Here is a 12,952-nt window from a genome sequence, read left to right on the forward strand (position 1 = left end):
GTCAGAAGGTAGAATGATGATTCTATTTCCTCAGAGTAACTATGGAGTTATTCAAAAAATGACTCACATAAATACTAATATCATAGTTTTACATTTTTGTCTGGTTTTTACTCAATTTAGGGGGTTCATTTCCCACTTAAAAATATATAAAAAATGACTCACTATCGTACTGTTGATAGCATAATTCACTATTATCTGTGAATTACTTAACCGGCTAACTGACACAAATACATATCTTTCATAAACCTGCTTTGCAAAAATATCTTTTATTAACAGAGCAAATTATAAAGTAAAATATATTCCTAAATAAATATGATAATGCAATTTGTTAACATCTTATTATTTTAAGTAAGAATATACAAATGGGAGAACATGTTAATCAACATTGAGTTGAACAATAATCCTGAAATGATTCTAGACAGTAAAGGTCAAGTGTTTAATTGTATGTCCCTGAGCAGTGCATAAGTACTCAACAAACTGTCAATTGTGTAGAGTTAACCTGCGCCTATAATGAAATAAAAAAGAGAAACTATCCCAGCATAACTTTCATTATAGTGTTAGATTTGCCTGGAACGCTGCATAATGAGTGGCTGCAGGGAAACGTCCCATTACATTTAATTACTCTGATAAATGGACTACTGCTTACCACCACTAGATGGTGCTATATTTTCTACTTTCTCTAAATACATAGATTGTTTATGAACAGAAGAAGACAATGACCCTCATTGTAGACCAAGTTACCGTGCACATTTAATGAAAGCCGTTATAAATACTGTAACAACATAATAATATTGTCTTTTGGAAAGGATGACATGGAATCAAAATGACTGACACATCTATTTCTAGACGTTGTTTGCACTTAAGATAATCGTAGGACTACCTATTTAACCACCTTTTTTAGAATCAGGTTCGCAAATCTGTGACTGATCCTGACATGAAGCCTATAAAGCCTGGAGGGCATGTTGAATTCAGGAAGCTACATGAGAGCATAACTGGAGCTGCTCGGAGTAAGCCGCCTCTCCCTCAGACTTTCACACCCTGAGGCGATGTGCTGCACACAAGGTTGTTTACAGACACCAGCCCTGTGTACAGGCTCAGCCTCTCTCCCCATCTTTCACATACACTCTCAAATTCATTCCCTCACAGGCAAACCATATACCAGCCCACACCTGGCTCTGCCTCCACAGCCTGGACAGGGCTAATCCTCAAACTCATAGGCAGTGTGGGTGCTCCGAGCACATCCCTTTCCTTCAAAATGCAGACACCTCTGGAGCTGCGGCGCAAACACCTCAGAGGTGTTAACAACATCTTGTCTTCTTTTATGTTTGCTCCCTTTGCTTCATTCCCTTCCACTCCTGCCTAACTATTTAACATGTTTAAAGAAATGTCCATTACACACAGGATCTGCTATTTAATTACATGTTGATTTGTTACAATTAGGCGTGTTACAGTTTTCACAAAATAATAAGCCCTACAATATGTGTTATGTATCTAGTAATATCATCACCTGCATGAAAGTGAACAGGGTGTAGAGCGAGAGTGAATACTGATGCATGCAGCGTAGGCCTGAACCTTTTTTCCAACTTATTTTATATGTATCCAGTTTTAATTGCTGAAAGGATAGTTATTCTTTGAAATCACCCTTTGAAGCTTTTATCACTGTGATGTATATTTTAAACAGAAGTCAAGTGCACATCTCAATCCATCCGTTCACCTGATTGGGATCCACAACACTGAGCAGAAACTCCAGCTTCAATTTGATGCTAGTGGTCAATAGATCCCACTTCTGAAGTAGTTTTACCTCCAAATACCCTTGCTCGTCTCCTCATCTAAAATTGCCAGGTTGTCAGCGGTGCTGAAAGTCATTCTTTCAAGTGAGATACCCAAAAGTGGGGCCTGAAGCATTTATTTTACTGCCGTAAGCACTGCCATTCCACAACCCCACCTTTGTTTGCAGTGTTTTACAAGAGTAATGTTTTTCCTTTAAACCGACTGTTGGAGTGAGACAGAGGGTGAGCTTCTTGAGCTTCTTTCCTGGTGATCCAGCTGGTGTGTAATTGGCCACAGCTAAACGCTTTATAGGTATTGGGTTTTGTTTTCTCTTCTGGGTTGGCTCTTTGCTTACTGCCACAACGGATTATAGTTTTTTCATCTTGGTAGCTCTCTCCTTTAATGGCTAATGCTGGACTCTCTTTGAGAACTTTTCAGTTTACCACTTTCATTTAGCATATTGGACTGGCGGTGTTTCTGCTTATTATGTGTAGCTATGCAAGTGATTTCAGACAGACACCGATGGAAGTTAATGAACAGGCAACATTTATAGCCAAACCTACATTCAAATGCAGTTACATCAACGTTTGTACCTGGATAGGAACAGAATATATTAGACCGTTACACAGTTAATCTTAGCAAACTATATAAGATCAGCATAACAGCTAAATAAAAAAAACAAAATAAACATCCAATGGCAAGCCGATTTAGCTTTTATTCATTTGTGGAGGATATCAAAAAATATATTCTTACTAGTAAGAATGTGAATTATTGATATCAAAAATTCAATTCTTACTAGTAATAATGTTTATTTCTGATATCAAAAATAGAATTTTAACTAGTTAGAATGCAAATTCTTGATATCAGAAATTCAATTGTAACTTGTTGTAATGTGTATTCTTGATATCAGAAATGCGATTTTAACTAGTGAGGTTTGAATCGTTTTTCTCATTCATTTCAATGGGAGTCCAATTTCTGATATCAGTAATTCAATTGTTGATATCAGAAATACAATTTGAACTAGTTCAAAATCCTTTTTTGATATCAGGAATTCAATTGTAACTAGTTATAAATAAAATTTGAATTATAACTAGTAACAATTGAATTCCTGATATCAAAAAGGATTTTGAACTAGTTCAAATTGTGTTTCTGATATCAACAATTGGCATTTCGACTAGTTGAAATTGAATTCTTGATATCAGAAATTGGTATTTTTACTAGTTCAAATTTAATTTAAACTAGTAACAAATGAATTACTGATATCAGAAATTGGAATTTGAACTAGTTCAAATTCCAACTCCCACTGAAATGAATGAGAAAAACGATGCAAATCTCACTAGTTACAATTGAATTTCTGATATCAAGAATTTGCATTCTAATTAGTTAAAATTCAATTTTTGATATCAAGAATTTGCATTCTTACTACATGTAGTAAGAATTGATTTTTTTATATCCTCCAGAAATGAATAAAAGCTAAATCGGCTTGCCATACATAGCCTGTAAATGTTTTTTTTTTCTACAACAAGAAAATCTTTATAAGTAAATAATTTATTGAGGGTATTTCCCAGGGCTAATGATGTTTGGAGGCTTTTGCATTCTAGCCTTGGCACAATTTTAATGTTTAATTGGGTGAAGACATTTTTGACAAACAATCATGCGTTTTGAGGTTATTAACGATCACTCATCTCAATTCTCTATGTTTTTCGAATCCTTCGCTAGGTCCTCTTTAACTTGATCAATCTGAGGTGGCCCAGAATGCATTGCACCATTCTGTCGGGTGTTTGATCTCTTATCAACTATCTGAAGAGATTGTCAGTATTTGATATATTCTTTGAACTTCTTTGGCTGTCTTTAAATCTTTTTCCTGGCAATGTTATTTTGCTCAATTTTTCTAAGACTTCGATCCTCATTGACCTCGTCTAACATTACCGTTTCCTCGTCGGGTGATGACATTATTGCATCACTCTTCAATCTCTCGAAACTTGATAAAAAAAGTGTTTGCCTTGGATTTTGTGGTCCTGGAAAAGCCTAGTAATAGCTTAAATGTGATTGATACATTTCTTCTGCAGAGGGAACCTAGCCCCACAGTGGCAGATATGGAAATAAGTGGAAAGGAAAACACAAATGTAAATTAGTGTAAGCAGAAAGTGTAGCTCTAGATAAACCCCTGACTGGCTGTAAAGACAAGTGCCTGCGTGCACAGAATGCTGAGCACAGCTCGCCCCTTGTAAACAAAGCTTCTGCTATTTAGTTTCAGTTGGCTTAATTAGAATGAATGAGGGGGGCTTGTGCAAAGAGGACAGTTTTTGTGGGTGGAGGGAGAGAAGGAATTGGCGATGGTGGAGGCAAAGCTGGACTGAGAGATAAAGTTACTAGCGGGTGGCATAGACCAATTGGACAATGACAAACAAAGCCTCGAGCCAAAAACACCGCCGTAATGAATTTAGGGGAACAACATACATGTTAATGTGCGTTCAAATTGAATTATTATGATTATATTCCATGCTTTATCCATACTTCAAAGGAAGTGTGTGTGTGTGTGTGTGTGTGTGTGTGTGTGTGTGTGTGTGTGTGTGTGTGTGTGTGTGTGTGGTGTGTGTGTGTGTGTGTGTGTGTGCGTGTGTGTGTGTGTTAATGCAGTTGTGATTGCAGAGAGGTATGAGTCCTACTGAGGCAATTTACCAGCTAGTAGAACAGATTGTTGTTCATAATACTTTTTAATACCTGTATATGTAATAGAGATTACATTATAAAACAAAAAATGGCCATTACAAGGAGTTTATTGGCAGTAAAATCTCTTCATATTCTTTTCTAAAAGCAAACATTTGTATACCTTATTTTATAATTCTACCGAGTCCTAAAAACACTACTCATGTACTCCTTAGTAACATTTGTACTTATATATTCCTGTAAATTCTCAGTATGTGCATCCTTGTGCTGACTGTAGTGTGAGTTTAAGATGTCATAAGCACAGCTCCAAATCTGTGGGGAGCTGCTCAAGTGGAAGCCAATTCAATGGGAATTATTCATAGACAATAAGTAAAACAGAGCAAATGATGCATTATGCCATGTGTTTTTATCTCTCATAAAAGCAGAGTTATTGTTAAGGGTAATAATTATTTATCTGATGCCTTAATTGTGTTTGACTTCAGTAACTTTTATATGAAAGATAATGGCATGAGGGTTAGGGTTACCTTCATTTTGTTAAATGTTTCTTTTGCCTTCCAGGTTTCCTGTTTCTGTATTCCCTTTCCTTTTTAAATATTTAAATCAGTGATTTAATAAGCTTAATATGAGAAGCTGTGAAATATCCTGTTTTATCTGTTAGTCCAGCAGCCAACACTTGCACCTCTCAAACACCTTTGACATAGGAGGGCTGTCAAAACCTCATGGGAGCTGTTGTACCCCCATCAAGCATCGAAATATAAGATTAGGTAATGCATCAGTTCCATGTCCACCCGCGGACATGACATATTGAGGGCGAGAGGCCACGTCCACATGGAGAAGGTGATAATGACCAGTGTTTTTGGACATGGATGGAGACTGGAAACCAATCAGGTATGTGTCACACTGCGTCCTGTCAACCATAGAGCACTGGATGATAAAGTGCCTATTGTCAAATGTAAAGGATTAAAACAAAACCAGGAACGAGTGAAAATGTGTTAAAGTTTTAGGAAGGTAGATGAAAAATCTGACAAACACAACATCCACTACTTCAACATTTGACTTTAATGAACACAGTTAATCTACATTTTGTTAGAAATGCATCAGGCATGGAACAATGTTGCATTATTTCCCGAATGAGTTATAAACAACAATAACACACAGGTTACTGTGTGATGTGTTCAAACGGGACCAAGTCGCCCATATTGACTTTGTGTCACCCTACCACTTGGCCTTTTGTTTTGGTGGGGATGGCCTGTCACTGGGATGGCAGTAGAAGGAGGGAGGATTTCTCTGAGGAAAGACGGAAAGGGAAAGGTCATGGTGAATAAAAGGCTTTTAATCTAAATGCCTTGTGTTGTGTGCCCAGGGAATATCAAAGTCATCCCATTTCTAGTGAGGTCAGACTAGGGCAGCGTCCCTGTTTGCCCACTGCTCTCTTCTGTGTTTGTAATGCCTAAATACCCAGAGATGGAGCGCTTTAAGAAAAGGTTAGAAGCAGCATGGTGTTTTGTCCCACTCTGTCTGTTTCTCTCTCAGTGTGTTCATGTGTGCCTGTGTAAAGCTCACTGCATAAAGATAAGATATGCGATGTGACTGTGTTCGGAGCTTAAGGCTTTATGATGGTACCAAATAGGAGGAAGTCTAGATACTGTATTTCTTGTTATTTGGTTTGAAACCATGGAAGATCTGGAACAAGATTATGTTGCTTTGCAGGATTCAGACGAAAATGCATCACACAACCTATTACATTTCTGCAGGGAGTGAACATTTACATTATCGCAATCATGTACAGTAGGAATGTGGTTGTTATACAACATCTTGGGAGTATTTTTCTGACCGAGATAGTTAGTAAGGCTTCAATTTGATCTCAGCTGTGTTGTCAGCTTGGAAAAATGTCTGGGCCTTTTTTAGGAACACTTGCGATCTGCAGTCCATTAGGTGTGAAGTGGAATCACGTTTTCCACAACACTGGCCCTGAGCATCCATCATGTCACACCTTCACAACTATTCAACTCCATCACAGTGCTTTCTGACTGCTTTTAAAGTTGCACTATGCGATCCAAACACAAACAAAGGTCTAGGAATCAAAACACAACAATGGCAAAAAGCACTTTAAAATGGTCTGACAGCCAACGAAGAACAAACACATCAGATCAGAACAGTGTAAGACTCGCAGTTATAAAGACAATGTACAAAGCTTAGACATATAAATACCTGTATGTGAAAGCTGAGAAACCCTCACTGAACAGAAGGGGACTCAAAAAGACCTGCCTGATGCATTCATTGCAGCTATAAACAGGAATCTTATGTTTTGTGTGCATGTTGCCGTTTGGTGTACACACATTCATAATAGTCATTTTATTTAGCCACCATACACCAAGCCACATATATCAACTAATATGCTGCTACAGGTTTAGAGGGGTTTTGTGGTGTATATTTAAGCAGTTTATAGATGTGTGAATAATGTGTGGACTTAGAACACAGTGGTCGCAGTAAGAGCTGCAGATGATCCTGACTTGGCAGACAGGAGACAGTGTTGGATGAGTTATAAAGTCAACTGACACCTACAATCCTAAATTGGCTGTACAAACACAGACATTTAAACCACTGAACTCCTTGGACTGAATCACCTGGATTACCAGACTGTGTTTACTAATTAACAGTAACAGTATGAAAACTAGATTCCCAAGGTGCTTGACCTTGTGTATTATGTTATTCAGTGGTTGCAGTGGGCAGAGCACACTCAGCATGCAACTTGTTCCACTGCACGTCTAGCAACATGGTTCTGCCAATTAGTGAGTTCCTGTGAGCATCCAAGCAAAGCTAGGTAGTGGTAAACCAGTAGCAGAATAATAATATGGTTGTTTTCCTGTGTTATTGTAAGAGAGCATGTTCTGCCTCTTCATACTGCAGTCTAATGATTAGCATCATTAACATGTTGCTAACGCTAGAGCAAGCTTTTTATTTGGTTCACACAGTCAATCTCATAAAACACTCAGGCATTGTAGGGTGTTAGTCCTTGACCTTCTGTGGTAATTTAGGCGACATGAGGGTAACAGCCTATTCCTTCTGAAAAAGGGAAATTAAGCTGTACCCTTAAAAGCTCCTTTAACACTTGATTAAAAATCCTTTTTAGCATTATGTTCGAGTATGCCAGCTCTCTCTCTACTGTCCTCTTCCTTGGTCCTGGGGCTTCACTCAAAACATGTTTGTGTGTTGCAGACTTCAAACCCAGTTTGCTGCTTGTGACCCTACTGTGACACCGAATTGCCAAAGCAACTCATTCTAATACCCACCAACTCTTACATAACACCCTAGAAGCCAAACAGGACACAATATCGCGCCCTAAAAGCAACCCTAGCTAATATGCAGAATATTCTTTGGAATTTGTTTCTATGATGAACAACAATGAATTGCTGAGTATTCCTATGTCCAGTGGCGACTGGTCATTAGGGGCAGGTGGGGCACAGCCCCACCTAGTGTCAGCAGAAAGTATTACAAATAATGATTACAAAAATGCAAAAAAATAAATAAAAAAATATATAAAATATATTTTAAGATCATGTTTAATCATCTGATTCGTCTGTACATTGCTGTTTTAGTCTGTGTTCTTCTAATTAGTGTGTCTACAGTCACAGTGTGTGCCTATTGAGCTGTTTAGAGCCATGTGGGACAAAACCTGATTATGCCCCTCCCTCTCGCTGTGAAGTCAACGGTGACTGTAAAAACTACACTGCGCATGCTCAGAGTATTTTGTAATGAAATGTGTGTGGCAAAAAAATAATGACCAGAGGGGCATGGAGCTACCATCCCCACCATACGTCATCTCAAATCATTCAGAGCTGATTGGCTGTAAGTACGTGTGCCGCGAAAAGTGTGGTGTGTGAAGAGGAGACGAGAGAGCTGCAGTGACGCGTCCTAAAACCAGGAAGTAAGCTGCGCATGGCTTCCCTCGACAAAAAAGCAATGAGATTTCTCCATAGGATTTTAGAAAATAGCTGGAAATAAGATCTGTGGGAAACGTACCTGTTAGATAAATGCACGTTTTGATCAGCCGGATAACATCCACATGTCTACCCTACTTTTATAATTTTTTTATCATAAATCTATGGATTAGATTTATGATAGACTTTTGAAACTACAAGAACATAAGGAGGACTTTTACAAAAAAGTTATAGACATTTTTGTCCAGAAGGATAGGCAAATGGACTTCATCTTCAAGTCAAGGTAAGACCGCAATTTGATTGAAAATGGGGCCTTACTAAGAGAGAACAATTCAATATTTAAATGATAAAATTACATTTTTTGGGTATCCTTTTGTTGAACTGTCTGTTTAAAATTAATCGAAGCATCAGACAAAAAAAGCTTTTGAAAATAATATTATATTTTGGTTTAGGTCAAAATATAATATTTGTAAACCTGAAGAGTCAGTGCCAGTGCCTCACCAGCCATGAACCTCACTGCACGTCACTGCAGAAGCTTATATATAGACATCTACGTTTTTTGTGCTCCACCACTTTTGTACATATAAAAACGCCACTGCCTATGTCCCTCCTCTTTTAGCCTTGATTGCTATTTTCCGTCCATCCACCAGATGTCCTCGGCCTTTCCCTCCTTTCCCCATCACCTGACTGCCCAACACAGTCTCACTCCCTGAACGTCCAGGAGCGACGCTTGGTCAGGGTCCTATGGCGTGCAGTTGTGACGCGCCGAGTCTCCTTCAGCTTCATAAACGGACGCAAAGAGCTTTCAACTGATTGCAATGTATTCCCATCGGCGGCGGTATTTGACGCTCAGGGGAGCACCGCATCGGTCCATGTCGGCGGCAGTTAAAGGCAATGTGAGCGTCCATTCCATTGGATAACGGAGGATTTTACACCCGGAAGTAAGTATTCTCCTTACTGTCGATTGATTTTACAGTGATATCTGCACTACTCATCAACTCAAAAACACCAGATTATCCTTGTTAATTAAACAACATTGATTGGTTTAAATTGTGTACAATGCTTTTGTATTTTTCCCCTTCGATTCGGAGAAACAAATATTTTTTCGGAGTTTAGGATGGCAGAAGACACTACACTACCCAGAATCCTCAGCTATCGTTTGGGACTACACCATGTGCTTTGCTTGACAAACACCGTGATTAGTCCTCAAGCTCTGTGATTGGATGTTGGAGTGGCAGTGCGCAAAGTTTACACCAAGCGTCAAACAGCACTTTGAAATGGAATGAAACCCATCGACGGCACACTATCCAAAACAGGAAGCCCCCCCCCCCTTAGGTCACAGGCTCCTCCAACAGTGCAACACAATAAAACAGGTACACAGAAAAAATAGTGCAAGTAAATACAAAAAGAAAAATAGTAAAATAGTAAAAAGTGCAATAGTGCAATAAGAGTCTATATACAAGTGATTGGAATATGATATATTAGACAAATAATTTCTAAGTAGCAGCCAGATGAATGTTATGGATGTTGTTTCAAAGTTCAGGTGTTTAATAGTCTTATGGCCTGTGGGATGAAGCTGTCCCTGAGTCTGGTGGTTTTAGTCCGGATGCTGCGGTACCGCCTGCCAGACGGCAGCAGACAGAACAGTTTGTGGCTGGGGTGATGGGGGTCTTTTATAATCCTGAGGGCTTTCTTTAAGGTTAACCTGGTATTTTTACTCCACTACATTTATTTTAGTTACTTTACAGATTTGGATTAATGATGTGAAATATAAACAACCCTTAAATCAGACTTCAGTTACACCTGAGTAAAATTCAGTGAAGGTGATTGTCAAGTGCCAACAATCAGGCGAGATATTTGATAGTTGGTGCTTGAGAAGACAAAAAATGTATCTGCAGATCCCTATAAAGCATATTCATTACTCGTTATTCTCTAATCGTTCATCAAAAACTGTATATAATGGCTATTTTGCACATCCCTTTCAAGATTTCAAGATTTTCAAAGGTTTATTGACATATCATATACACAACTACGGTGTAGTTATGCAATGAATGAAAAACTTGGGTCATAGGTTCCTCAACAAGACATCTATCAATATGTGTGTACCTCCACCATTAAACTGTCATATTCTGCACATTTCTTATTCTATCTACATACATCTTATAAGAGTATAATAAATATGTATAATATCGGTTAAAATAAGTGCTTCAACATAGTTAAGATTGCAGGAAAGTTGATTTTCAAGTCCCAAAACAAACCATGCAATATATTAAACGTTAAGTACTTTGTCAGGCTTAATATTTATCTGTAGATACCCCCAAAGCTTTTTGCTTACATGTATTTAAAAGAAGACCTTAACCTAAAGTATTCTTTAATGTTTAAATAAAGCCTTATTAGTTTGTCTGTTTTGCACATCCTCCTATTAATATCTTTGTACATCCGGCACTAAACTGTTTTATTCTAGATATAATTTACAGTATCTTCTTGATATTTTCTATTCTATATTTATATCATTGACCTTCTACTTTCCTCCTATTTTGTATGTACTCTTAATATTTAAATGTTTTCATAAAATATAACACATTCAAAATTGCTTTACAAAAATGAAAGACATTAAGAAAAAGGCATTTTAAACAATCATTAAAAGCAACACAATCTACCTGCATTGCAATTACTCTAAACGTGTAATAACGTGCTTTAACCAGTAGGTGATTTGGGTTAAAAAGCTGTCAAGTTTACAGTGTTAACAAAATAAAATATACTGCTGTTTCCGGTTTAGTTCACGACGGATATATTTTGTTATTGTGTTGATATTTGTAACACAAAAGCGATGGAAAAACCCCACAGCAACACAGAAAAGATGGTCTTAACATGACCCAGCGGTCTAGTAGTTAATAAAAAACAACAATATCAAAACAAAATATTACTACTAACTTTATTGTGAAATTAAAACAGAACGGTAAAAGAATAGTTTCCGGTCTATTCTGAGGCCCGATCTCTGTAGACAAATAAAGAACTACGACAGATGTGTAATGTTTAATGCAGCCGAACCATGTATTACAATGCATTCATGTGATGACTTTCAAAGAGTAAAGCAAGCACTGCTGAATAAAGTATGATTTTATCTTTTACGAAACGTTTTTTTTTTCATATGGAATGCAGTTGGAGGTCAACCAATCACAGAGCTTGAGGACTAATCACGGGGTTTGTCAAGCAAAGCACATGGTGTAGTCCCAAACGATAGCTGAGGATTCTGGGTAGTGTAGTGTCTTCGGCCATCCTAAACTCTGAAAAAATATTTGTTTCTCTGAATCGAAGGGGAAAAATACAAAAGCATTGTACACAATTTAAACCAATCAATGTTGTGTAATTAACAAGGATAATCTGGTGTTTTTGAGTTGATGAGTAGTGCAGATATCACTGTAAAATCAATCGACAGTAAGGAGAATAATTACTTCCGGGTGTAAAATCCTCCGTTATCCAATGGAATGGATGCTCACATTGCCTTTAACTGCCGCCGACATGGACCGATGCGGTGCTCCCCTGAGCGTCAAATACCGCCGCCGATGGGAATACATTGCAATCAGTTGAAAGCTCTTTGCGTCCGTTTATGAAGCTGAAGGAGACTCGGCGCGTCACAACTGCACGCCATAGGACCCTGACCAAGCGTCGCTCCTGGACGTTCAGGGAGTGAGACTGTAGGCTCATCTCAATTGAATATTTCACCTCCTCCTTTCCCTCTCTCGCGTCCCTTCCTTGCGTCTTAGCTCCGCCTCCGTAAGATGCGAGCGAGAGACACGAGGAGGAGACGCGAGGACAGAGGAGTCCTCAGGTATTAATTGGGATGTCCTCGTTCACTCAAACGTCACTTTTAAACGACGTCTGTTAATGATGACACGTGCACAGCTGTATCCCCTCTCATCGGGCTTAACTGAATAAACCAGCCCATTTGTTGTTAAATATTTATTTAAATGAATGAATCTTTCTCTTGTTAGTCAAGGAATTCAATGGATGATGGTTGGTCATGCTTTTGTGTTCCGTTTTGGTGTAAAATGTAGCCTACATTTAAATAAAAATATAATTATAGTAATGTGAAAGCCTTTACTCTGAAAATGTGTGTCCTGTAGATCCCCACATTCACCACAAACCCACATTCAGGACTGTGAATTTGAAATAATTTAACTCCTGAATATCTTAACACAAAACAATAAAAATAATTGTTATTTATCAAGATCAAGCCATTTATGAAATAGCTTTCTTAATAGCTATGTTTTAGTGACGTTCAAGATCATTAAACATGACTTAAATTGTTAGTATAACCTTAAAGTGGACCTATCATGCTATATTTGAATAATATAGTGTAGGACCATACCTATATAAGGCATATTTATACATTTTGCTCAATTTGACATTTTTGAGCTCTGTTTTTGCAAGGGTAGATTCTGTGAGAACCGCACCATCTACTGGCCTGGCATATGTACTACAGCGTCTCCAGCGCTTTCGAACGGCAATGGCTGTGGCTGTCTCCTCCTGATTGGTGGAGTTGGCCCAATAGCCGTAGCGCCACTGTC

Source organism: Trematomus bernacchii, unplaced genomic scaffold (genome assembly GCF_902827165.1).
Source record: "Trematomus bernacchii unplaced genomic scaffold, fTreBer1.1, whole genome shotgun sequence".
Classification (NCBI taxonomy): domain Eukaryota; kingdom Metazoa; phylum Chordata; class Actinopteri; order Perciformes; family Nototheniidae; genus Trematomus; species Trematomus bernacchii.